Source organism: Lepidochelys kempii, chromosome 15 (genome assembly GCF_965140285.1).
Source record: "Lepidochelys kempii isolate rLepKem1 chromosome 15, rLepKem1.hap1, whole genome shotgun sequence".
Lineage (NCBI taxonomy): Eukaryota > Metazoa > Chordata > Testudines > Cheloniidae > Lepidochelys > Lepidochelys kempii.
The window spans coordinates 6677612-6703112 of record NC_136394.1 but is presented as its reverse complement, the minus strand read 5'-3'; the positions used below and the strand labels follow the sequence as shown (position 1 = coordinate 6703112).

At 47.0% G+C, this 25501-nt stretch overlaps 1 long non-coding RNA gene across 1 annotated transcript in view; it reads left to right on the top strand.

Moving 5' to 3' along the window:
• Window positions 1–15188, top strand: part of LOC140898678 (uncharacterized) — an 81120-nt gene extending 65932 nt beyond the window's left edge. The window contains exon 3 of the long non-coding RNA XR_012155057.1: window positions 15162–15188. This is a non-coding gene — a long non-coding RNA (uncharacterized LOC140898678). The remainder of the gene's footprint in view (window positions 1–15161) is intronic.
• The last annotated feature ends 10313 nt before the right edge of the window (window positions 15189–25501 follow it).

Sequence of the window (25501 nt, the reverse complement as noted above, 5' to 3'; positions counted from 1 at the left end):
TTGATTCGAGTTAGTGCATGTATGTTTAGGCAAACTGGGAACTACACAGCCAGAAGCACTGCAGACATACCCTTCCTCTTCTTGTGCCTCAGTTCCCCTTCTCTGCACTGACATTCCCTGTGTATCTCTGTCTTGTAAGCTCTGTGGGGCAAGGACTGTCTCACACTACCCGTTTTTCTTGTGCTGAGGACAACAGAGCCCTGAGCTCAGCTGGGCCTCTAGGCACTCCAGTAATATAAATAATAACAAAACTTAGGTGCATAAAGAAAACTATGAGGCCCAGCTGAGAGGAGGTGTAAATTGCACTTGGTGGTAACTTAGCCTGAGTGATTGCAAGGTGTTATGTGTAGTTTGTAAAAGGTGGAAGGGTAAAACTGAAGCAGGAAAAAGTGGGCCCTTCTACCCTCTACTTATTCACTCACCTCCTATTGGTTTGTTTTCTTGCTGCGGTCCTGGCCTTCCACCCCTTTTCTGTGTAAATTACACCCACATGCAGCAATGTACTGATGTGTAACTTGCCCCATCCCCTCCCAATTTTGCTCTATGATTTTCAAATCTTTTGTGGTGAGCTAGTGGGCAATGCACTAGGCTGCAACTCAGAAGACTTGTGTTCTATTGTAGGCTCTGCTACTGGCCTGCTGGATGACCTTGGGAAAGTCACTTTGCTGCTCTGTGCCTCAGTTTCCCCATCTGTGAATTAGAGCTATTGATACTGACCTCTTTTTGTAAAACTCTTTCAGATCTACTGATAAGAGCTAGGTATTATTGTACTATTCGAGACATTTACCTGGAATGGTGTCAGACTGCAATGCCATTTTTCAGCAGAGCTGTAGCCACCTTTGTACCCTTGGGTCTGAAATGTTCTGAATCTCTAGTACTCCCCTCTGCTCCCTTCTCCCCCCTCCTCAGTGCTACACTGTGTGTGATCCTTCTGCACTGCTTCTTGTTTTAAAGTGATTATTTCCAGAGATCCTTTTGCTACAGTATAGAATGCATGAGATCTTTTTGCCCTGTGATGTAGATCCTTTTGCCATACCGTATAATACATCTGGTAACATGTATAATGCAAGGGATCCTTTAGCTGGCACAGCATTTGCCTTCATATGTACTGATTTAGCCCCCTATTTACATTTCAAATTATGTTTAGAGCAGGAGTGGGGAATGCACTGAACAATTTATTCAGCAAATTTAGTTCTTTCTCCTTTTTGCAAATTGGCCTCCATTTGTACTTTGGAGAAATGAGATGCATGTTTTTCCCCATTCCTGGTAGAGCCAAGAAGAGAATCTAGAACAGCCAAGAGCAGAAAGCAGCTTTGGAATGGTGTGGCTGGTCTTCTGAGCAGGTACATTTTCAGCCTGAGTAGAAAAAGGTGACCAAAGTTGCCTCTCCTAATCTCAAGCATACAGGGTGAGATGGGGGTAGGTGTGGGCTCCTCTGAGAAGACATGGTCTTAAACCTCATCCTCATCACTAGCACTAAAATGCCATAGTGAGAAGTGCCTTGGAAACCCCTAAGATGCTTAGCTCCACCAGCTTGGGTTGCCTTCTGCTCAGCAATTTCTAGGTTGTGCCTGGCCACACGATACTCCACAGCCACACAGCACATATCCTTAGCACCCCAATCCTACCCACACAGATGGGCTCAGGTCTATGATGTTGGTGATGTAAGAACTGTTCCATCAGGAGGACCCTCACGCTCATTTTCCATAGGCTGGATTTGAACTGGTAACCTAGAAGCAAAACTGCCACACCTTCTCAGTCATCCAGGAAATTACCGTGCCTGTGCTGAGCACATGTGTAAAGTTAAGCACGTGCTAAAGTGCTTTTCCTAATCAGAGCCCCAGCCCCCGACATTTTGTCTGTATAACTCAGAAATAGATTAGTTGAATTGATGACACGCACACAGAGTTTCACTTGTTCCAAATAAAAATGGATTTTGCTTGCCAAACAGAGTATTACTAATCAGACAGACTTTCTTATTGGGTGCTTGTAATAAGCCCCTTGAAGTGCTGTTAACATACTTCTAATTTTAGGAAAAACTAAACAAATAATTACATGAGTCAAAATTATCTACAAAATTAAATCATTCTTCACTAGAATTTTTTTAGGCTTTTAGTTGTTGGGTCTTTTTCTTTCCTGGCAAAACACACTCCAGTAATTGTGTCATTTGTAACAAATGTGTCATCCACATAAGTCTTTTTTATTTTAGTCCTTTTTTTTTTCTTTTTGCTAAGACAAAATATACAGCAGGATCTTGGACTTAATGACAAGGTGCCCCACTGTGAGTTAATAAATGGTCTGAACTAGGGAGTGAGTGATTGAGCTCAATAAAAAAAAAGAGAGGACTATATGATTTCTAAGGCATTAAGCTGGGATTCAGGAACTATGTGTTCTGTTCCTGGCTGTACTACAAACTTCCTGGGTAGCCTTGGGGCAAGTCCAATGGGAGCTAGGGACTTAAAGGATCAGGGCCTTAGTCCTTTTGTGTCTTGCTTCCCCACCTGTAAAATGGGGCTAACAGTATTTCCTTTCTACCATCTTCTGTTTTGTGTAATTAGACTGTAAGTGGGGTAGGTACTTTCTCTGACTGTGGGCTTCACCTGGGATGATGTGGTCCTGATCTGGGCTGGTCAAATAAAAATAAAAAATCCCTTCTTCTCAAAATTTTGGCTATTTGAAATTCAAATCAAGTATCAAAACATGTTCATTTATTTTGCCAACCATAGTTTAATTTTAATCTTTATGCCCATACTTATCTGTATATTTGTCAATGAGATATAGTGTGTTTTATAAAAATAAGAGTTGGTGGAATCGTATTCACCTAATAAAAAAGTTTGCTGGATTTTGGTGCTCTGCTTTTTTTTAAAAAAAAGCGTCATGAATCCTCTGCAAACCTGTTCCATTGTCTGAGCATCTATTGGGTATTTGAAAATAGTCTGTGCTGTTTGTAGAATAACAATTGGCTGGAATAACTATGTCCACTCTAAAGGGATCTACTGTAACTATACTAGTGTAGTGTAAAGCTGTACAACTTTTGTGTGTAGATAAGGCCTTAATGTAAAAGACAACCAGACCCATTCATGAGTCAGCTGTGGACTGATCCAACCAATGACATGAGGGCAGCCCCATCATTCAGGCAAAGGCAATCTCCTCTTGCAATTGTAAGCTTCTCACAGCAAGGACTATCGCTTGATTGTTCTGTGAAGTGTCATGCACTTCCAAAAGATGATACCAATAACTAAGCTTGGAAGGGTGAGATTTTTATTAGGAAATGTCTACACAAGCAAACCGACAACAAAATATCTCCAAAAAGAAAAGGAGTATTTGTGGCACCTTAGAGACTAACCAATTTATTTGAGCATAAGCTTTCCACAAGTACTCCTTTTCTTTTTGCGAATACAGACAAACACAGCTGCTATTCTGAAAAATATCTCCAGCAATCATCATGGAAATTTGCAGACAGGCAAAGTAAGACAAATGTTGCTTGAGAACATATTAGAGTTTGATTTAAGGCTATTGACTTTGTATATTTTGACGAGGGACGGTGACAATTTGTGTTTTAACAGTTATAGAGCTTTAACTTTTTGAATCTCTGCATCTACTGTCCTTAATTAAGTATTGTCTAGTCTCCCCCATAATTTAGACACAACAAATCCTGCATCTTGACAGCGGGTTAGACTAGATGACCCTTGAAAATTTAAATGGATAAAAATGAAAATAAATGCTTAAAACCCATAATTTTGCACAGCTGTGAAAATTTTAAAAGATAACTTTTGAAAAAAAAACTGCTTAAAAATAAGCATTGATATTGTCCATCAAAATTATTTTTTTAAACATTGAATTCTGCCAAACCTACAAATAACAAATAGCAAATATTAATAGCGGATAGGAGGAACGATACTGCTCTGGCTGGAGGAGGATGTGTCAGATAACATAGCAGGTCTTTCCTATCTCAACATTTTTGTGGGATGAATCATGAATGCCTTCCTCAGTTTCACCCTTACTCATTCTATTCTATTCTGTTCTATTCAAGTTCTTAGATTGTGGTCATCATTGACCTGAGCGCCTTCCAGTCGTGCATTCGGCGACATGACTATACATCTGTCACATCTGCTTGGTTCTCTCATTGTAGTTAAGCCTTCAGGATTTGGGGCCTGTGGTTTTATCTCCAGAGCATGGGTTTCTAAAAGACGTGGTAGAACTATGTAATGTTGAGTTAAAAAGATCTCCCTCCCCTTGTTTCAGTCTAGGTGGGTTCTGGGATGGGTAAGACTTCACTGGCAGAGTTCATGATGGGGTGGGATCTTAGAACTGTAGAAGAGGCAGGAGGACCAGGAGCTCTAGAGAGGGGCGGAGTCTGAGGGCTGCAGAAGGGGTGGAGTTTAACAGGAGCTGGACTGGGCCTCTTCTGCCATTCTGCAGTTCTTTGTTTTGGGAGGGGTCCCCTTTAACCTGTCTGGCTGAACTCAGACATATACATTGGAAAAGTCCAAAATTCTGCAACCCAGGAGGGCTTCGTCCATCTCTGAATGGAGCAGATAAGGGAAAGTTGGAAAGCTCCTCTGTTCAACAGACAGGGAATGGAGGGAGGGATAGCTCAGTGGTTTGAGCATTGTGCTAAACCCAGGGTTGTGAGTTCAGTCCTTGAGGGGGCCATTTAGGGATCTGGGGCAAAAACTGGGGATTGGTCCTGCTTTGAGCAGGGGGTTGGACTAGATGACCTCCTGAGGCCCCTTCCAACCCTGATATTCTATGAGCACAGGGCAGCGATGCTCCATGCAGCCTGACAAATTGCCTGAGAAGGGAGGCATCAAAGATATTTGAAGGAGTCATTTGTAACCGTTCCTGCTGACACAGAGCTGCCAGGGCTGCTGCAGATGTGAGTGGAGGCGGGAGCAATTGCTCCGGGACTGGGCATTGACCTGTGGAGTCTGCTGGGGCGGTTGAGCGTGGAGAATGGAGGTCAGACCCAAAGCTTTGCTGGAGACACCTGGGACAATCTGAGGAAAATGAGTCCACCCAGTTTGGCACCTTCATGCATTTGGGCAACATTTTCAAAGTGGCTATTTATTTGAGGTAGTCTCAATTTTTCGGCGCCCACCTTGAGCCACCTTGTACCTGTTTTCCAGAGCTGCTGAGCGCCTTGCATGCCATTGACTGCAAGTGGCATTATGGGAGCTCAGCACCTCTGAAAATCAAGCCCTTTCTGTTAGATAATTACTATAGACATACGGGGTTGTTTCTTAAGTGCAGCATGAGATGAAAGCAGGTGTGAAGTGATGCTGTTAAAGCTACTTTATGCGCTACTTGTTCACAATACTTTAGTGCAAAGTCAGTGGTTTTGATCGAGCGGAATGAGTTACGGAGCTACCCCAGTGCTGTTTCTATATGTACTGCAAGTGCTAAGCTATAGCCTTGATTACTATTCTCCCTGCTGGTTGTTGCTAATAATACCTAGTTCTTATCTAGTCCTTTTAATCACGAAATCTGTAAGCACTTCATATTTTACAGAAAGGGAAACTGAGGCAAGGGGTGACTAAGTGACTTACCCGTGGTCACCCAGCAGCCAAACTCCTGATTCCCAGTCCAGGGCTCTATCCATTAGGCCATGCTGCTTCCATGCCCATCAGACTGTTACAATCCAGGGGTTTGGCCACATCTATCTAAGGGATTTATACCGGCATCCATCACCTTAGTATCTGAGTGCCTGCTGTGCTCAAATGTACCCAATGTTTTACAAAACATAGTCCAAAGCATGATTTCTGAGCTGAAGAATTTAATAATATGAAAGAGACGTGTATGAAAATGCTGCACATACACACAGATCCCATCAAAAAAACATATGCACACATACAATCATTCAAGCACACACAAACAGATACGAGCATATTAAAAATGAACCCAGGGCTTGCTTCTGCATGGTGCTGGGCCTTGATAGTCATTTACACCAGTGCAAAGTGGTAAAACATCAGAATGGTAGGATTTCACACCCACTTTGTTCTCCGTTTGCACAGGTCCAAAAGACTACCTGAGGTGCAAGGCAATGTAGAATCAGGAATACACAGTGCACTGGAAGGCGCATGTTAAAACATTCCTATACACACAAGTACCTGCCCGAACGTACAGGTGCATCAGCTCACAGATCTGCATGAAACGAAGTATTCCATTCTCCACCATCCACCTTCAGAAAACTTTGCATGTTCAATAGCTGGAGGAAGATTTGGCAGCTGTCAATCAACGCACCTCCTCAAAGCTGGGTTCATGTAACCTCAGGAATATGTGTTGGGGGACTAGGTGTGGGGGAGACCGTGTGTGCCCATGCAGGGGGTGTTTTTTATTTCAGTAATTCTTTTATCTTGTTCTCACACCCTGAGCATTATGAGCATTTATCAAAGTAATTGACACGGATGAAATTAGTGCTTCCTGCTATGTTGGACAGATAAACTTTGCTGAATATTGATTTTGCACAAAGAAAATGACATGTGCTTGGCCCTCACCCTTTATCTGGATGGAGCAGGGAGATGCTGCGGGAGTGGGGGAAGGGGCGGCCAGCTTTCACTGGAGAAGCATCCATAAGAATTACTTTTATCTCTTCTTCCACAAGAAGACAACAGAAGATAAGGATGGGGGTGGGGGGGAGAGAAAGCCTGGCAAAGACCTCCATTGCTAGTAGGATGCATTGTTGGGATGGGGCGGGGGTGAGGGGACTGTTTGTGTTACTGATCTGACAATTGCAGCTTTTGGGAAGATAACCGGTTTTTCAGGGCCCCACAATGGGACATGCATCCCTACGGAAGAGCTGAAGGAAGCATGTGTTTCTGTGAATAGCTTCTTGCCCCACCCCCACCCCATCTCTACATTAGCAAACTGTTATATTGCAGGGCATGGAAGGGTTTGGATTGTATCAGGTATTCTGTTGCGGAGACACATTGTTTTCATCCTGTGGCCTTTAACTTCATAGGGAAAAAGCACCACAGGAGAAGACGCTGCTAACGTGCTGTAACTAACATAAATTCAAACACCATTTTTCCCTTTGTGTCCAGTCAGTGATGCTGAGCGGCTGGAAATAGCCGCAGCGGTGCAGCTGCTGTGCCCGCAGCTCCTGTCCACCCCGGCACTGGAAGAGTGTGGTGTGCACTGGGGCAGGCGTGTGCAGTGCTGGGACTGGTTCTAAGGTGACACATGCTCAGCAGTGCTAGCCAGAGGTCCACAATGCAGAGGCACATTTCTGCATGTGGAGGGGAGGTATTTTGTAGGAGGTGCATGCTCTCAGTGTTGCAAGCACCAGAGATGGTACCCCCTTTCCCCCCTAATGGAAGAATCCTTAGGTTCTTTCAATGAACCAATCCTCCTTTCTGTTATTATTGATTTCAATGTATTAAAAATGCTCAGTATGGAAGTTACTAAGACTATGCCGTTAGGTGCATGCTGGTGTGCTTTGCTGGATTGGAGCCAGAGTACTCAGCGCTCATAGGGTCGAGCCTTTAGTCAGCATTTTATTTTCTCAGTTTCATTGGAATAATCATTCTCTTTCCTATTAGCAAAGGATTGCCCTCTTTGCTGATTGCTCCCTAAAGGCCCCGACTCAGCAAAGCACTCCAGCACATGCTGAACGATAAGCACAGGAGTAATCCCATTCCTTTTCAGCAAAGGGTTTCACCTTAAACACTGAATTCAGCGGGACTTAAGCATGTGCTTAAATGTTTTGCCGAATTGGGCCTCAAGTGATCAATATTGTCTCAGCTGAAGGACTAACTTTGCCCATTGTTTAGGTCTTTGGAATGCGACTAATCCCTATGAAGATGTGTCTCCTGCCTTGGTTAAATCATAATATTTTAAAGCAGGTGGCTTGGCGATAAGTGTGTTTAACCGCTCAGATGCCTTCCAATGCCCAGGAATGTCATCCTCCACCAATTCCGTACAGAGCTTATTGACCACAGATAGATTTGGAATGTATTGTGCCGAATCATTTATCATCCACAATAATCTCTTTCTCTTTCCGCTTTGCATTGTGTGGGCATTTCAATGATTGCTTTTATTTTATCTGAATCAGCTTTTCTCAACTTGTATCCATTACAGAAAACTTCTGTTAGAGCAATATTTGCTTTTGAAAGTCCTAGGTTAGGTGTCTTTCTTTCATCTCCAACAGAATTTACCTAGATCTTTCCTTGTGTTTTTTTAGGTACACACCCCAAATGTTCTAATCACCATCATCCTCCATTATAATTTTAGTACCTTTTAATGACTCCAAAAGCTGTGCAATTACTCTTTGAAAACCTTGGGAGTAAAACTAATACCAAATGGCATTTGCTTAACTTATAACGTCCAAATAACATATTAAAAGCCACTAGCTTTTGATGAATGCTGCAGCTTTACCTGGGAAAATGCACATCCTGCATCTAATGCCGAGAATACTGTTTGCTTCTGAGAATTTAGGTGCCACTTCTTCAACATTTTTCGTTGGGTAATGTTCACTTTTTTATGGCTTAATTTAAATCTGTGCATATCTCTATTTGGCTTTTCACGTGCAACCATAAATAAACCCAGTCTGACAGTTGTTCTGCTTTTCACTTACACTCAGTTTTTCCATATTATCAAGTTGAGTTTTTACCTTATCTGTTAAGGCAAAAGGCGTTTTTCTTATTGGGTGGATTTCAGCAGTTTCTGATTTGTCTCATTTAATATGTTGTTTTTCTTTTGCACATACCAGGCCTTGGAAGACAACTGAGAAGTCTCCTTAGTATGCTGCCTGTGTTCTCTGTGTGCAATACTGGGCCATTGATAGCCGACAGTTTTTTAAAATAAGTTCATGGCTAGACATGCTTTTAGTCTTGACACGTCTGGTAAATCTGCATTTACTATTCGGCAAATTAAGTGATACTGATTTTAAAATCAGTTGTAATGGTTGCTTTCCCTTGTACTTGTCTTTTATATCCTGAATATGAATAACAACTTTGTTTTGTACAGTGTCTTAAGCTACTGCATTGTATAATTTCCTTTAATTATATAATTTCTATAATTTCCATCACGTTAAACTCCAGCATGCAGTTCGACAGGTACCTCTCTGCCATTAATGGGGAGCTGTCTTTGCCTGTCTGAAGCAGTCTGATGTGCAGTCACTGCACCTACAAAGAGATTTGCTGTTTTTATTCTTCTCTGAGCACGTGACCATTTTTGGCTCAACTTGTGCAACACACATTTTAGAAGTGATCGTTATCATTGCATGTATTTGATAGCTGATTGCGACAGGGTGCATGCCCCAGTGTGGCTCTGAACGAGTTAACTGGAGCTCAGTCACAGTACCTGGGTGCACCTGCAGGCTGGGCCAGGCCCATTGATAGATGAGTCCCAGCTGGGGGAAGAGCTGGGTAGTTAGTATAAAGAAAAGAAGCCCAGAGTAGAGGAGGGCTGTAGTCCCTCTCTTGGCAGTAGAGAGTCTGGCAAGTCTGAAGAGAAAGCTCAGGGCCAGGAAAGACACGGAGCAGCTTCTGGGGTGGAGCAGGCTATGGTGGTGAGTCCTGATGGTGGGGCAGGCCCTGGACTTCCAGAGCAAGAATGCTAGCAGGTGTTTGAGGAATAGGGCAAGGGAAATGTAAGCTTGAAAGGCCAAGCCTGAGGAGGCGAGAAGATGGTTTGGTTTGGGATGCCGGGGGGGTCCCTGCAAGTCCGGGCCCTGAACAAAGGGAAAACTTAGAGACTGGGGGTGGGGGGGTGACGGCCTGAAAAAAGCCTGTGATGGGAAAAGTCCAAGGAGGCAGCAGCCAGGATTCTAACAGAACAGACTGTGGCTGCTGGTTACTGGGTCCCTGGACTGAAACCCAGTGTAAACTAAGAGCCTGGCTTCCCGTACCAGCCCCTGAGAAGGCGATAAGCATGACTGGAAACCCAGAGCCTGGGCTGAAAACCTCTTGTAAGTACATTGGACTCTTAGTTTTTGACTTCGTTACCCTGAAAAGGGTGGAACTAAAATGTGACCTGGCTGGAAAGAGAATTGCAAGAAGGGGTAAACACCCTGAAACTGGAGTGACCATCAGCAGGGGGCGTTGGAGAGGAAAGAGCTGCTATGTCACACTCATCCACCAGGAGTGTGCCAGCAGTGAATCCACGCTTCTACACCGACCGAACGCTGGGCAGATGTTCTTGAGCACAGCTGGTGTGTGGGAAATGTTGCTTGTCAAGAGAACCTTTTCTCTTTCAGGCTAAGCTTTGCATCTCTAAGGTGGGTGGGCCACGTCATGTGAATGGCATTACTTGAGTGAGTAAACACTTACCAGAGTGAGTAAGGGTTGCATAATCTAGTCCTTGCTTCGATGGTCATTTTGGTGTCTGTTGCTCCGAGTTTTCTGTTTCTGAAACGAGGCCACAATGAGGAGTTGCTGATTCTCTACCAGGTCACTCAGAGCCTGAATCTGCATTTTGCTAATTTCACTGGCTCTGCAGATGTCTGGCTCAGGTTAAGGTTAAAGCAGCTTCCCTTAGCAACCTGTCTTTCACATGGCCATTATGTATTCCGCATGCAAATTATTTTATTAAGGAGTCGCATAGTTCATCAAATTCACAGGGGTGATCTTTCAGTCAGCCACATGTGCATCCACTGGTTCATATCATAAATAAAAGCCAATAATTACTCACAAACAACTTTTTTTTTACCATATCTCTTAATTTTGTCCTTAATCTGTGATAAATCCTCTATCTTTTTCCTTCTCTCATGTGTTAAAGAATTTATATGCTTGCAGTGCAGCCAGACCTGCCATGTGGGTGGAAAGAAATGCCTGAATAGAAGGTACTTTTTCTCTAGTGGACATAGCAATGACAAAGATTTTCAAACTCTGCCCTGTTTCTGCTAGATTTCATTGCTAATCTGGCAGATTTGGGGGAACTGCTCTCTCTTTGGTCTGACAGACCTTCTGATGCCATCTAGAGCCAGGTTCCACCAGATGGATGCAGACTGAGTAATTCCTGACTCCAAGGGTAAGATTTTGTGCCGTGGCTCCAAGAATGCAGCCCAGAATGTGCAGTTCTGGGGGCAGGATGGCTACAGTAGCTTTTAGCCCTGGTTGTGCCTCCCTGATCCTGGCCTTCTTCAGGGGATGGAGATGCCCCAAGCGTAGTTTAGCCCTGGGGCCTGTCTAGGTTAAGGTGGCCTCCACATACAGCCCTCTGTACCCCCGCGCTGCTCAGAATCTCTGCAGCACTGCATGCTATATCCCCATCCTGACATTCACCTCCTGTTCCCAGCCCCATCCCAGGCATGCCTCCTATGCCAGAGCTTGCAATGGCGGTCCTCTGAGGGCAATTTTATAGCTGTCTTCTGCAGTGCCTGCACCTTGGGAGACCTTCCTCAGCAAAGGTGGGATTTTTTTTTTTTTAATTATAGAAATGTAGGGCTGGAAGGGACGTCAGCAGGTCATCTTGTCCTGTCCCCTGCACTGAGGCAGGACTAAGAATTATCTAGACCATCCCTGATAGGTTGGTTCAAAAATCTCTCATGATTGAGATTGCACAAACTCCCTAGGTAATTTGTTCCAATGCTTAACTACCCTGACAGGAAGTTTTTCCTAATGTCGAACCTAAATCTCCCTTGCTGCAATTTAAGCCCATTACTTCTTGTCCTGTCCTCAGTGGATAAGGAGAATAATTTATCAGCTTCCTGTTTATAACAATCTTCTACCTACTTGAAGAATTATCATGCCTCCTCAGTCTTCTCTTCTCCAGATTAACCAAACCCAATTTTTTCAATCTTTCCTCAAAGGTCATATTTTCTAGGTCCTTAATCATTTTTGTTACGCTCCTCTGGATTTCCTCCAATTTGTCCACAGCTTTCCTGAAGTGTGGTGCCCAGAACTGGACACAGTACTATAGCTGAGGCCTTGTTAGTAATGAGTAGAGTAGAAGAATTACTTCTTGTGTCTTGCTTACAACACTCTTGCTAACACACGCCAGAATGATGTTCACTTTTTTTGCAACAATATTACATTGTTGACTCATAACAGTAACTTCCAGATCGTTTTCTAGACCATCATTTCCCATGTTATATGCATGCAATTGATTATTCCTTCCTAAGTGGAGTACTTTGCATATGTCCTTATTGAATTTCATCCAATTTATTTCAGCCCATTTCTCCAGTTTATCAAGATCATTTTGAATTCCACTCTTGTCCTCCAAAGTATTTGCAACCCCTCCCAGCTGGTATCATCTGGAGACTTTATACGTGTACTCCCTGTGTCATTATCCAAATCATTTATGAAGATATTGAATAAAACCAGCCCCCCGACCGATCCCTGTGGGACCCCACTTGATATGCCCTTCCAGCTCAATTGTGCACCATTGGTATTTATTCTCTGAGTTTGGTTTTCCAACCAGTTGTACACTCACCTTAGAGTAGGTTCATCTAGGCTATATTTCCCTAGTTTGCTTATGAGAAGGTCATGTGAAACAATATCATCCCTTTATAAAAGGAGTGTAGTGTTGTATAGCGTAAAGGGGTATCTTGCTCCAAAATTAAATCCAATGCTTTCAATGGACAAATCTCAGAGTTCCTGTTCAACATGAGTAAGGATGGTAGAATATGGCTCATAAGCTATATAATAAGATTCCAGGATTGTCAACGCTGAATGTCACTCTGAAACCTATTATGTCTGTAGAGTGAGTTTGAAGTGACGGAAGCAGCTACAAGCATGGCTGAGAGCTCTTTTTGTTCAGAATATCACCAGGTTCAATCATCACTGGGTTTCATAGTCTGTTACTGTCCAATTTTAAATTCTCAAGCATTTTGACTTTACAAATCACATCCGTGCATTATACAGCCACAGTAAGATGTACATCTATGACATGCCGAGAGTCCTAGACCATTGTGAGATAAGAGATAACTCAACCAATCACCATCCTTACTCTGCATGCAAATTAACTGTAGCAATTTCATTGGTTGTATGAGGGAGGCTGCACAGATGATGGATTACAGGGCCCAACTGCCACCTGCACAAATCAACACACATTTCCCAACACACACACCCCAACACAAATCAACACAACCATCCACACAACAACACAATAACCCCAAAAACACACAGTCCTTCACTGCAGCACACACCCCTCATTTACCAGATGCAAAAATCTTCCAGCACAACAGACACACTCGCGCACCCGTAGTCATCATTACCTTCAACTTGAGTAGCAACACAAATATTTTTATGTTCTCAAGCATTTTGGCTTCACGAATTACACCCGTGCAACAAGAGCTTTCAGCTGCTAGTGTTCTGTAAGCATTCAGAAGCTGGGTTTGTCCTGAGAGAACCTTATTAACTCAGAGTCCAATCCTGCCAGCCTTGCTCATCTTCAGCAGCCCCCAGGACTGCTCACAAAGTGAGGTGCTATTTGGTCACGAGTTGTGGGATCAGGCCCAGGATAAGCCCTGATTCTACTTCCGACTCCTGAAAACAGCTACCATCGTTGAGCCTTGAAATCCCACCTGCACCGCCTAGAGCTTGTCCGAATTTCAAAATATAAAACTTTGCTGACGTTTCCAAATGTGGGGTGGGGGGTGGTAAGGGAAGAAGATGGGAACAGATCAGGAAATGTCCCTGTTGTTCTCAAGCCAGTCAGCTCCTCTGCACATAGCAGGAGGCAGCGGGTCTCCCTCTGACTGCAAATCCTTTCTCAGGGTGACCCACTGTGCAGCTAAATTCACTATCATTACCATGTGCCGCTGCAAATCCCACAGAACCAGGAGAGCAATTCCGCAACACTCCGTCCACCTTGAGCACGTGGATCCCGTTGGTTCCGGAGAGCAGTGGGTGGAGGCGTCATGTTGCTGATGGAACACGCAGTGTTGGCCAAGACTCATGCTTCACTACCGAGACCCATGTTACTAAATTTTATTTTCCCCATCATCTTCCATTACATCGCAGTCCTCCATGCTCAATGGCCAGTGAGATTCTGGCCAGCCTTGTGCTTTGGCAGGACTGGGGGCTTGCGGGCTTTCAGGACTCCCTGGTAGCTCTTGGCTAGCCAGTGGTTTGGGGTGAGGGCTCCAAGTGCCCAAACTGGCTTCTTATCCCTGTGGTGCTCCAGCAAGACATTGGGCAACCCTTGTGCCGCATACACACACCACACCAACACACACAGACTGCCACCCCACAGCCCCTATGCACACCCCCTCCCACATATAAACACACATTCCCCCACAGTGTACATGAACATCCCCACGCCACACTCGTAGATGCCACCAACACCCCCATTGCACACCTCTACCATGTACAAACCCACATCACACACACATCCTCCCATCACATACAAAGATGCACACAAACAGCCACGTAATAACCAGACCAAGCCCACACATGTGTTCACCCCCACTTCCCCTCCCCATGCAAATACACAATTCCACAAATGCACCAGCTCTGCACAAACACACACAAAACACCCCAGGCATGCTCCTGCACAAACCGCACACAACTTGCTCACCATGCCCACTGCCCAGTCCAAACATACACAGCCCAGCATATGTGCAACACACCATATACACACACGACTACACTTCCTTGCTCACTTTCACATGGGCTAAACCCACCACTGACCTACAAGGAGCTGCACCCACTAACCCTCAGGCTGACCTTGGCCTTAATATTCCTGCCTGAGCCTTTCCAGTGGGGCAGTGGCCTCTCTTCCCACCACTCAGACTTCCTCCTACCCACCCTTCTCTCTCTTAGTCTGTTTTTCCATTTATCTTCTTTGGCAAATATACATAAATATGAACAACTGTATCTGAATGTGACCTTACCTGCCCTGACTAAATTAATGTAGTGTCTGGGAAGATAATTCTAAAGCCTTAAGAAGATAATAAAAAAGGAAAGATTTAAAAAAAAAAAAAAAAGAGCAACCGTTGTGGTTTGTATTCTCTTATCTAACCTTCTGCAGGCCCTGACTGGGAGTTCAATCCCATGCTATTTAAAAGGATGCTGCAGTCAGGAGTCATACAGAACAACCCTAGCTAGGTGGAGAAGACTTGGCAGCCTCCCTGAATGCTTTCTGCTAGGGATAGGCCCACTCAATAAGGTTTGGAACCAAATCCAAGCTCCAACAACATTTTGTACTGCTCAGAGGCAGCTTTTTGGTTCAAGCCACTCAGTGCCTATTACTGCTGTAATCTATTTGTATTGTAGTGCCTCTGAAGTCATGGACCAGGACCTGCTGTGATAACTAGGCTTACAAATTTACCCTAATCATGAGCACAACTGTAAAAATATGTAAAAGTTTGTAAGATGCCAGAGGCACCTAAAATAGCAAATGTTGCTGGGGAAAGGTACGCCAGGGAGACAGACTGATTATTCCACACAAGAAGGCCTCCTGATCTGACTCAAGGACTGTGTTAAGATCATGCCTGGGAAACAAGAAAATGTGGGACCAGAAATTAATGAATCAAAATTGGTGTGTTGGCAATTGGTGGACAAAATAAGGAGCAGATTGGCTGTTCCACGCACCACTCCCTGTATGGGTCCTTAAAGAGACTTTGGGAAGAAAAATTTGGCTACTGGAGCAAGCTTCACTCAGGGCTGCCACCCCCACCATCTCCTAGGACCAGACCTTCATCATCCTAACCCTGAGAAACGTCCTGACTACAGCAGGCCAGAAAGACCCAGATGCTATCATCAACTCTACTGGCTCCAGCTGATTCCCAGACACCACCTGGGATGAAACAGGATTGGACTTTAACAGCAGCAGCTCCAGCCCCATCTCAACTCACATCTTGGACAGTTCTTACCATCTTTGATACCATCTAAGAGACTGACAAACACGGGGGGTTTCTTTCTACAAACTCTCTCCAGCTAAAGGGAGAGGGAGCAAGGGATGGTGTGAAAATGAAAGCTTTCTTTTCTGCTTCACATTTCCAATGCTTTAACTGTTTCTCCTTCTTTTCTTTACCTTTAATAAAAGGTTAAAAGGATTTTCAATGGTGCATTTGCCATGGCACTCAGCAGGCTGAGGTTTCTGTAGACCAGTGGTTCTCAAACTTGGTTTGCAGCTTATTCAGGGTAAGCCCCTGGCGGGCCGTAAGACGCTTTGTTTACATGGAGCATCCGCAGGTATGGCTGCTTGCAGCTCCCAGTGGCCGTGGTTCACCGTTCCTGTGGACAATGGAAGCCACGGGAAGCCACTGAGGTGGAACCAGACCCTGAACCCTGCATCTGAAGAAGTGGGTTTTTTAACTCACGAAAGCTTATGCCCAAATAAATCTGTTAGTCCTTAAGGTGCCACCAGACTCCTCGTTGTTTTTGTGGATACAGACTAACTCTGATACTTGGACCTTGCTTAATACTGTTTAATGCTGGATAGTACCTGGGTTGTGTTAACATCTTTGGGTCCCTATATTCCATCTAAACTAATAGAACAGACCCCACTGTGCAAGGTGCTGTGCAGACACAGAGCAAAAAGCTGGCCCCTGCCCCAAAGAACTTGCAATCTCACAGTATGTCTACACTGTAATCAGGGCCGGCTCTAGGTTTTTTGCCACCCCCAAGCAAAAATATTTTGGGCTGCCCCCCACCCCAGCCGTCGGCTCCCCCTCTTCTCCCCTGTTGCTCCAGCCCTGGGCTCTTCCCCCACCCTGCACCCCCTATTCCCCCAGCTCTGGGTTCCCCACCTTCCTCCCCACCAGTGCCCTCCCCCCCACAGCAACCCCTGCCGCCCCAGCCCTGGGCTCTCACTCTCCCACACCCACACCTCCTGCCGCCCCAGCCCTGGGCTCTCACCCCCCCAACACACATCCGCACCCCCTGCCGCCCCAGCCCTGGGTCACTGGTAACTTGCTCCCAGAGCGGGTCATCAGCATCCTGCTCATGACACTAGCAGGGGCGGAGGCTGCATCCAGCCGACTCCTTCCTGGTGCCCAGGGGGGCCCTGACTCCACCCGCTTCCCCCTCACCTCCAGCCGGTCTGGCACTGGCAGGGTCGGGGTAAGCTGTGGGGCTCCTGGGCCGCGCCTCAACCCAGGGTCCCTCCAGCCAGGGCTCCCGCCTCCAGGACCAGCTGGGAATCGGGAGGGCAGAGCCAGGGGGACCGCCCCAGCAGGGGGCTGAGGAGCAGGGGCAGGGCAGCCCTAGTGGGAGCAGCCGGCAGGGAGCGGAGCCCCGGAGAGTGGGACGCGGGCCCCGCACGGCAGCACCCCGGGCACTGGTCCCCTCTGTGGCCCCGCTGCTGCTGCTCCATCCTAGCCGCCCTGCTGCAGCCCCTGGGCAGGTCGGCCCACTTCGCCCAGCCCCGGCTGTGGTGCTGGGGGGCGGCTGTCCTGCGGCACTTGCAGGTGGCTCCTCCATGCGCCCCACAGGGCGGCCCCCCAGCCCAAGTGTCCTGCGCACCACATGTCGGAGCCCACCGGCGATGCGAATCACAGCGGCCCCAGGGCGCCCCCTCGCGCTGCTGCTGCTCCTGCTGAACCCCAGTCCCGGGGCCCAATTTGGTCACCCGCTGCTGCTCTTCCACCTGAACTTCGGCAGCAGCTTGGGGGCCAGGACAGTGTCTGCCTGAGTGAGCGCCCGCAGGGCTGGCCCCCAAGCAAAAAAACAAAAAAGGGGTGGCCTAAATGCTGCCCCTGCAAATGTGCCACCCCAAGCACCTGCTTGCTTTGCTGGTGCCTGGAGCCGGCCCTGGCTGTAATCACAGGGCATGATTGCAGCTGCAGTGGACATACCCACCCAGAGCAGTAAAGTCACAACAGCGCAAGGATATATGGCCCAGGATTCCATGGGTTCTGCTGTACTTGCCCAGTATACATTGCCCCGGATGCTGCGGCAGTACTTGGGTGGCTAGCCACAGCGTCATTGGGACCCCAACTAGCTAGTTTAAAGCTAGCTGGGGTATGTCTACACAAGCTGCAATCACACCCAGTGAGTACGGTATAGACGTACCCAAAGGATGAGAGAACATGCTGATGCAGTTGGGGAGCAAAAGGAAACAACGAGACGGTACCAGTCAGCATGCTAAGCAGTGGTTTCAGTTCTGCAGCTGACTACCCGTTGGCAAGATTTTTTGTAGCCATCATGGTGAAGCAGCGCTTTAAAGAGGACAATGAGGGGACTCTGCAGACTGTTACAGGGAGCTCCTCCCAGGCAGAACTGGTTGAAAATTTTCTGATGGAAGAGTTTTCTATTGGAATATGCTGATTCAATGAAATGCAAATATTTCATGGAAATGTATCGATTGCATCAAAATTTTCATGGGAGGTTATTGAAATGTTTCATTTCAATGTGATCGTTTTGATTTTTCAACTTATTATAATTACATCAAATTATATAAATAATAGTCAAAATGAAACATTTTGACCTTATCTAAGCAAAACATATCAACTTTTATCATTTTGATAAGGTCAAAACAAAATATATTTGGAATATTTCCTTTCACAAAACGTTCCAACACTTCAACTTTTCATCCTGATTTGGAACAAAAACCAAATTTCAAAGTCTCAGAATTTCATGTGGGACAGAAACTGAATTTTGGAGACAGGATACTGAACTAAATGGACCATTGGTCTGATCCTGTATGACAGTTCCTATGTCCTCATGATTATTCAGATAAAAAAAGGAAGGAAACGCAAAATATTTCTGAGATTCAAACAAATGCAGTTAATTTTATTTTTCATTTTGGAACATCTCTGAACATCTGGGACCTGGCCATGCTCAGAAATACCAAAAATGGTGCAGGAAAATCTGGGATCCTAATATTCTTGGCCTGACAAAAGGAATAACCCCAAATTGGTGTTACTTGAGTGTCCCGTGCCTAGTTTCAGACCCACTCAAACATTGCTGTTTTGATTCGTTTTCAGAGTTGTGTTGGTTGGAATATGTCAAAAAAAAATTCTGGGAAATTTAGAAAAATGTTCTTTTAAAAAAAATCCTCACAAATATTTCACTGAAAAACCTAAAAAAGTTTTTTTTAAATCCGTTTTTGAATGAAGAAAGTGTGTTGGTAAAAACATTCAGTTTTTTAAATCAAAACCCATTTTTTTGAAAAATTTTAACTGAAATCTAATTATTTTTTATTGAAACCCATTTTTTTATCAAGCAAATGAGAATTCTTAGCAAAACATTTGGGGGGTTGGTTTCCTGTATTTCATGTCCATAAAAATCATTTTGGTTGTAAAGAAACATTTTTAATTGAAAAAGGGATTAGCTGGAAACATTCTGAGCAACTCCAGTTCTCAATCTCTCTGTGTGCAGGACTACTTTCTTCATGGCTCCTATTCCTGTGGCATGTGACCAACTCAGAATCATTCATATATTTATCTTCACAACACCCCGTGAGGCAGGGCTGATATCCCCATTGTAGAGATGGGGAACTGAGGCACAGAGAGGACAAGGTCACCCAGGGAGTCTGTGTCAGAGCAGGAAATTGAACTCCGGTGTCTCAAGTCCCAGGCTAGCACCCTAAGCACTGGCTGACTTGTTGGAGCCAGAAGCTACTACCATATTGCCAACATGGCTTTTACCACCAGCCTAATGCAGCCTGTTAGGCTTCATAGTTCTTTGAGAGTACTGGTCTTTGTACCAGTCTCCCCCTTCTTGCTTGTGTTGTTGGTGAGGGGGGGGGCCTGATTCCACCCCATTGCTGCCTTCATTCTGTTGGGAGTGTCCACTTGGTCTCTGTATTATTCATAGAACTTGTTTCTTCTGACTCTTCTCCATCAGGCCAGCTGATGTCTGGTGCCATTTTGTAATCCTCCTTGACACCATTTGTTTGAGAGTGCTGGCTGTTACTCCACAGTTGTCTTTGGTTTAGTCTCCACCCCTGTCCTTCTTGCCCTGTGTCCCCTGTGGGGCCATTGTCTGTTGTGGGTATGGTTGGATCCAGACCTGCTCACCTGTGTGTAGTGGTCTCAGGTCCTTGGCTCCCTTGCTGTAGTGGCTGACTGCTACAGCATCCTGTAAACTACACTGCTTCTGTATCCTGTCTGCCATTCCTCCGCTGGTCTGCAGCAGAATAATCCTCATGGGAAGCAGAGTCTTGGTTCTCTGGCCCATCAGTCTCTGTGCTGAACAGATACTGCAATGGTCCAACATTGTCAGGTAGGGACCCCTTCCTGTCTTGCCTTGGCTGTCTCTATTACTGACTCTGCCTTCCCATGGCTTTGTGGGCACCCTGGGGAAGACGTCATGTGCTCAGATTCCCATTTGGTGCTGAATCATCTGGGTTCTGCTGTAGTACACTGAGGCACGTTGTCTGACCATAGCATGTCAGGTATGCCAGACCTGGCAAAATGTGCCTTCAGTTTCCTGAGCACCATTCTTGGCTGAGCATCCTCAAGATCATCCACTGCCCAGCCATTGGAACAATAATCTCCTCTGACCACATAGTTCCTGTTGTTAAAAAATGAACAGGCCTGCTCTGACATTTTCCCGATCAGGTTGGGATTTCATGAGGCTTGGAAGCCTACTGTTGATCATTACACCCTTTGCACATCTCACACTGTTTCACGTACGCTCACAATTGGGCATTTGTGCCTGGCCAAGACATACACTCCCTGGCTCGTCTCAGGCATGGCTCTATCCCCAGGTATGGAGTATGTATCCATCTCATTATATCAGCCCTTCAGTCTACCAGGATTACTGCTGAGTCCCCTCCAGATGAAAGCCTTTCTTGCACACAGATCGGAGGGGGCAGATTTCTACGGCACTTCCTCATTGCAGGCTGGCCTGCCCCACCTTGTGTGGTGCTTTGTTGGCTCGCCTGGACTCTCCCTTCCGAGAGGAGAAGGTATTGTAGCGTGTTGATAGATGCTATCTCCTGTCCCACCGAGCTCTCTGTGTGTACTCTGGAAGGTATGCCCGGCTCATTGCATCTGGGCAGTGCCTTTCCTAGGTGGTGCCTTCTCCTCCCATTGCAGCAGTGGACTCTCAATAACATGTGTTGTAATTGCATGGGTGTACTCAGCGGTGGCTTCTCTATGATGCTTTCTAATGGCTTGTGATCAGACTGCATGTAGCTCTAGCTGCCCTGCAGGGCTGTAATGCTTTAGGACTGGGGCCACACTTAGGATTGTCTTGACTCTTTTCTGTGCCTGCTCTTGGGTTTCTGACCTTTCCCACGCTACATCACTGTCTCAAGGGTTCACAGGCTTCTGACAGGTGTGCACAGAATCTGGAATGAGCGTTGGCCATCCCTATAAATCACAGGGCTCCCTTCACATCCATAGGTCTAGGCATTTCCTGAATGGCTCTTAGCTTCTCAGGGTCTGGCTGGAGCCCCTCAGAAGTCAACAGATGTCTGGTGTAGGGGACCTCAGTCCTCAACTTCAGCTTGTCTGCATTCAGCCTAATACCCTACTCCTGATACTTGTTTAGGAGTTATCACAGCTCGGCATCATGGTCAAGGATTGCCTCTTCCCTGACATCTCCTTCTACAATAAAAATAGCATTCGCTACCATCTGGATGCCTGGGAGTTCCTCTAGTTCCTGGTTCAGTTTCCACTGGATCATCTCTGGGGTCGGGCTGAGACCCATAGATAGTCATACCCAGTGGTACTTGCCAAAAGATGTGGCAAAGGCTGTCAGATGGGCCCATTCTTGACATCACAGACAGAACACTTTTTCCCTAGATAAAGCAGGCACTATGTGCTCGGTCACTGATAATGGGTAACGACTTCTTTTTTCAGTGCTCTGTTCAACAGTTTTGGATCAGTGCAAATCCTCAGTTTACTGCTGTTTTTTTCTTCTTGAGGTAGCTGCAGCATGGAGACATAACATGTCTGTTTCCTACACCCCTTGCATCATGGGCTGTGCATTTTTCTTTCTGCCTGTTGTGTGGCTTCCTACAGTGCACACACTGGACCACGATGCCTGCATTGTTGGTTAGTCTGTCTGTGTCCTGCTTCCTGGATTCCTTTAGCTTGAGCCTGTGTACTTGTTCTGCACTACTGGCTGCTGCTGTTTTGACCCTTTCCCTGGACAGTTTCTCCAGGGCTAAATCTGTTTCTCTCAACAATCTCTCTTCTAAGCTGGAATCATGTGTCTTACAAACAACCCTGTCTCTAATTAGGGAATCCTTTATGTCTTCAAAGTTACACATGGGTGCCGGAGTTCTCAGCTCTAATAATACAAGTAACTATTCCATCATTTGCTTCTTGGGTTGGGTTATAAAATTAGTATCTCTTGAGAGCAGTGGTCACCAACCGGTCGATGGCAATCTACTGGTCGCTCACGGAGCCTCTGGCTGTTGATCTCAATCTCAGTCACTGATACTGAGATTGTCAGAGGCTCCACAATCGACCCATCGTCCACGGTAGGGTTGCCAACCCTCCTGCAGCCAAACAGAGTAAGGCCGCTGGCGCTAACAGTCCGGTGGCGCAGCAGGGCTAAGGCAGGCTTTCTGTGTGCCCTAGCCCTGTGCTGCTCCCAGAAGCAGCTGCCATATCTGGCAGCAGCTCCGGGGGTGGGTGGGGCAGCAGTTCCCATTTCCGGCCAATGGGAGCTGCAGGGGCGGTGCCTGCAGATGGGGGTAGCGTGTGGAGCCATCTGCCCCTCCGCCTCTGGAGCCGCTGCCAGGCATGGTGGCCACTTCTGGGAACGGCGCGGGGCCAGGGTAGGCAGGGAGCCTGCCTTAGTCACGCTGCGCTGCCAACCAGGAGCCACCTGAGGTAAGCGGTGTCCAGCTGGAGCCTGCAACCCGAACTCCTCCTGCACCCCAACCCCCTGCCCCATCCCTGAGTCCTCCTGTGCACAAACTCCCTCCAAGAGCCTATACCCCACATCCCCTCCTGCATCGCACCCCTGCCCCAGCCCCCTCATGGAGCCAGCACCCCGCAACCCATCCCACACCCCAACCTCCTCCCCCAACCCTGAGTCCCCTTCTGCACCCAAATGCCCTCCCAGAGCCCACACCCTGAACCCCATCCTGCATCCCAACCCCCTGCCCCAGGCTCATCCCAGAGCCCGTCCCACACTCCCGAACCCTTCGACCGCAGCCCAGAGCCTGCAACCCCTCCTGCAACCCAATCCCCTGTCCTAGCCTGGTGAAAATGGAGTGAGGGTGAGGGAGAGCAAGCGACAGAGGGAGGGGGGCTGGTGTGAGCGGGGCAGGGGCGTGGCCTCAGGGAAGGGGTGGGGCAAGGGTGTTTGGGTTTGTGTGATTACTGGTATTTCTACATTTTCTTTGAGGTAGATGGTCCTGGGTTGCACTTAAATTCAGAAAGTGATCTTGTGCTTAAAAAGGTTGGAGACCACTGCTCCACAGTCTCATTCTGTCTGGGGTCACAATACTCATCAAACACTCCCCAGCTGTTCCAGTATTTTGGGCATTATTCCTGGCAACAGTGTCTCACTGGCACAAAACCCTTCATCTTCACTTTCTTGTTTTTATCCCCCGAGGACTGCTTCGTAGGCAGACTCAGTTCTCGCTTCCATGCTTGTGCAAGGTTTTTTATCTGGAAATCCAGCATTCCCAGTACCCCAAGTCCCTCCGTGTTGCCTGTTTGCTCCGTTTCCAGGTGCCACTTTTGTTTGCCTGTCAATAACACTCTCGTTCTTCCAGTGGGTCTCACTAGTCTGGCCTCTGCCACCGTATACCATGGGCTGACTTGCTCTTTATTATGAGGCTACTTACGGAAGTGCTGCAACTGCAGCTAGCATGCCAGCCATGTGCACACAGACTGGCATCTTAGTGGCTCCTCCAAACTCTTCTCTCCTGCAACTTGTGCTCCTCCCTCCACATTCCATGCAGGTGGCTACAGATAGACAGGCCCAGCGCTCAGAGACACAACGTGACTGTCCTGAGCATGATGTTACAGGGTAATTTTGCTTTGGCTTAGTGAAAATATAACCTCTGTAACGGTCTAGGGTAATTGTACTTGTGATATAAAGCTTTCGTGGGTGAGCGGTAACCTAAAGTGGTTTGGGGACATTGCTCTTTATCTCTCTGTATTTGTGCTGGGAGCAGTGGGGACAGTGCATGTCCTCATCCCAGCACTCCTCCTAGTCTCCCAAAGCAGATCCCCAGGCCAGGGAGGGGGACTGGAAGGGGGACATGATGCCAACTTCCCCTCTGCACATGGAGCTGGGAGATCCCTGTTGTGGCACAACCTGATGCTGGCTTGTTAATATGCCTTTGTGCTCTAGCATCATTGCATGCAAAAGGAGCAGTGCAGCTGGAGAGACGTCACCATTTGACCCAGTCCCTGCCTGGAGAAAGAGGGGGCTCGTGCTCCACTCTGTCCCAGTGTGAATCAGGAGTCGCAGTGCTCACATCAGTGGGCTACCCTGGGGTAAGGTGGCTGTAAGAGAGTGGGGAATCAGGTTCAGTGGGAAACAATTCCCCTGCTTGCACCCCCCCGTATGTATCTGTATCGCGGTTGGCAGAAGAGGAGGGGAGACTCCAAGCAGGTAAAGGGAGAAGGTTGCTTGTGGAAAGCAAAGTTGGATGAGCAGTGGCTGAGAGGAGAGAGAGTGCCCTTTTGTTACTGACTGACAGGCAAGACATGGAGAGACAGCCACATACAGGTCGAGAGAGAGACATGACAGACACCAGCCTTGTGCCCAAACTTGTCTTGGCCCGCTCCCCCCCTCCCCACCCTGCTTCCCTCTCTGTACATGGAGAGGGCTTTCTTGCGCCTTTGTTCAGCCGCTCAGAAGTGGTGTTGTGACAATGGCCGAGGTGAAAGGGGTTAATTCACGGTACAGAGGTAGGATGTGAGGATGGCAGAAAGGAACAATGGGCAGCCTTCCTCCTTTGTCAGCGCAGCCATTGTGCCGCGTGTGAAAAATGAAATCTGTTTCATTTCACTCCCAGATGCGATCAGCTGGGTCTATTTAGAAATCATCAGAAAAGGCAATCTAAGTGCTGAGGGGTGGGGGCGGAGAGAGAGGAACTCCCATTATTTATTTATTTTGGATTTTAACATTTATTTTGCTTTAACCCACTCTCTCCCTCCGCAATTTACTGGAACATGATTAAAGCCAGAGAGAGCTTCCTGTCCTGCCCCATGTTGTACATACGGGCTGCTGGAGGGCATGTCCCCAGAGCCAGCGCTCCTGCCCTGTGTTGTATACACAGGCTGCTGCAGGGGAGTTTCCCCATAGCCAGCCCTCCTGCCCCAGTGCTGTACATACAAGCTGCTGCAGGGGGTTTCCCCAGGTCCAGTGCTCCTGCCCCACTCCTTCCAATCTCCAGATGATGGAGGCTGGGATTGATGCAGAAGCTCTCCCCCATCAATCCCTAAGGCAGCTTCTGCTTGGAGAAGCTGGCACTGTGTAGAAGTGGTGAGCTCTCCCATACCATTCCCTATGACAGCTCCTGCTGAGAAGGGCTGGGTCTGTAGTAGCAATGAACACTCCCCCCCCACCCACCCACACACACACACACACACACACACATCCCATACCATAAGGGAACAGACTGACAGCCCTGGAGCCTGAAATCTTTTCGCCGTAGGAATGGATACAACATGGGCAGCAGCAATGCAAGCTTCCCCTGCACTCCCCATCAGGGTGACTCGAACCTGGCCTGAGGGATCACCGGC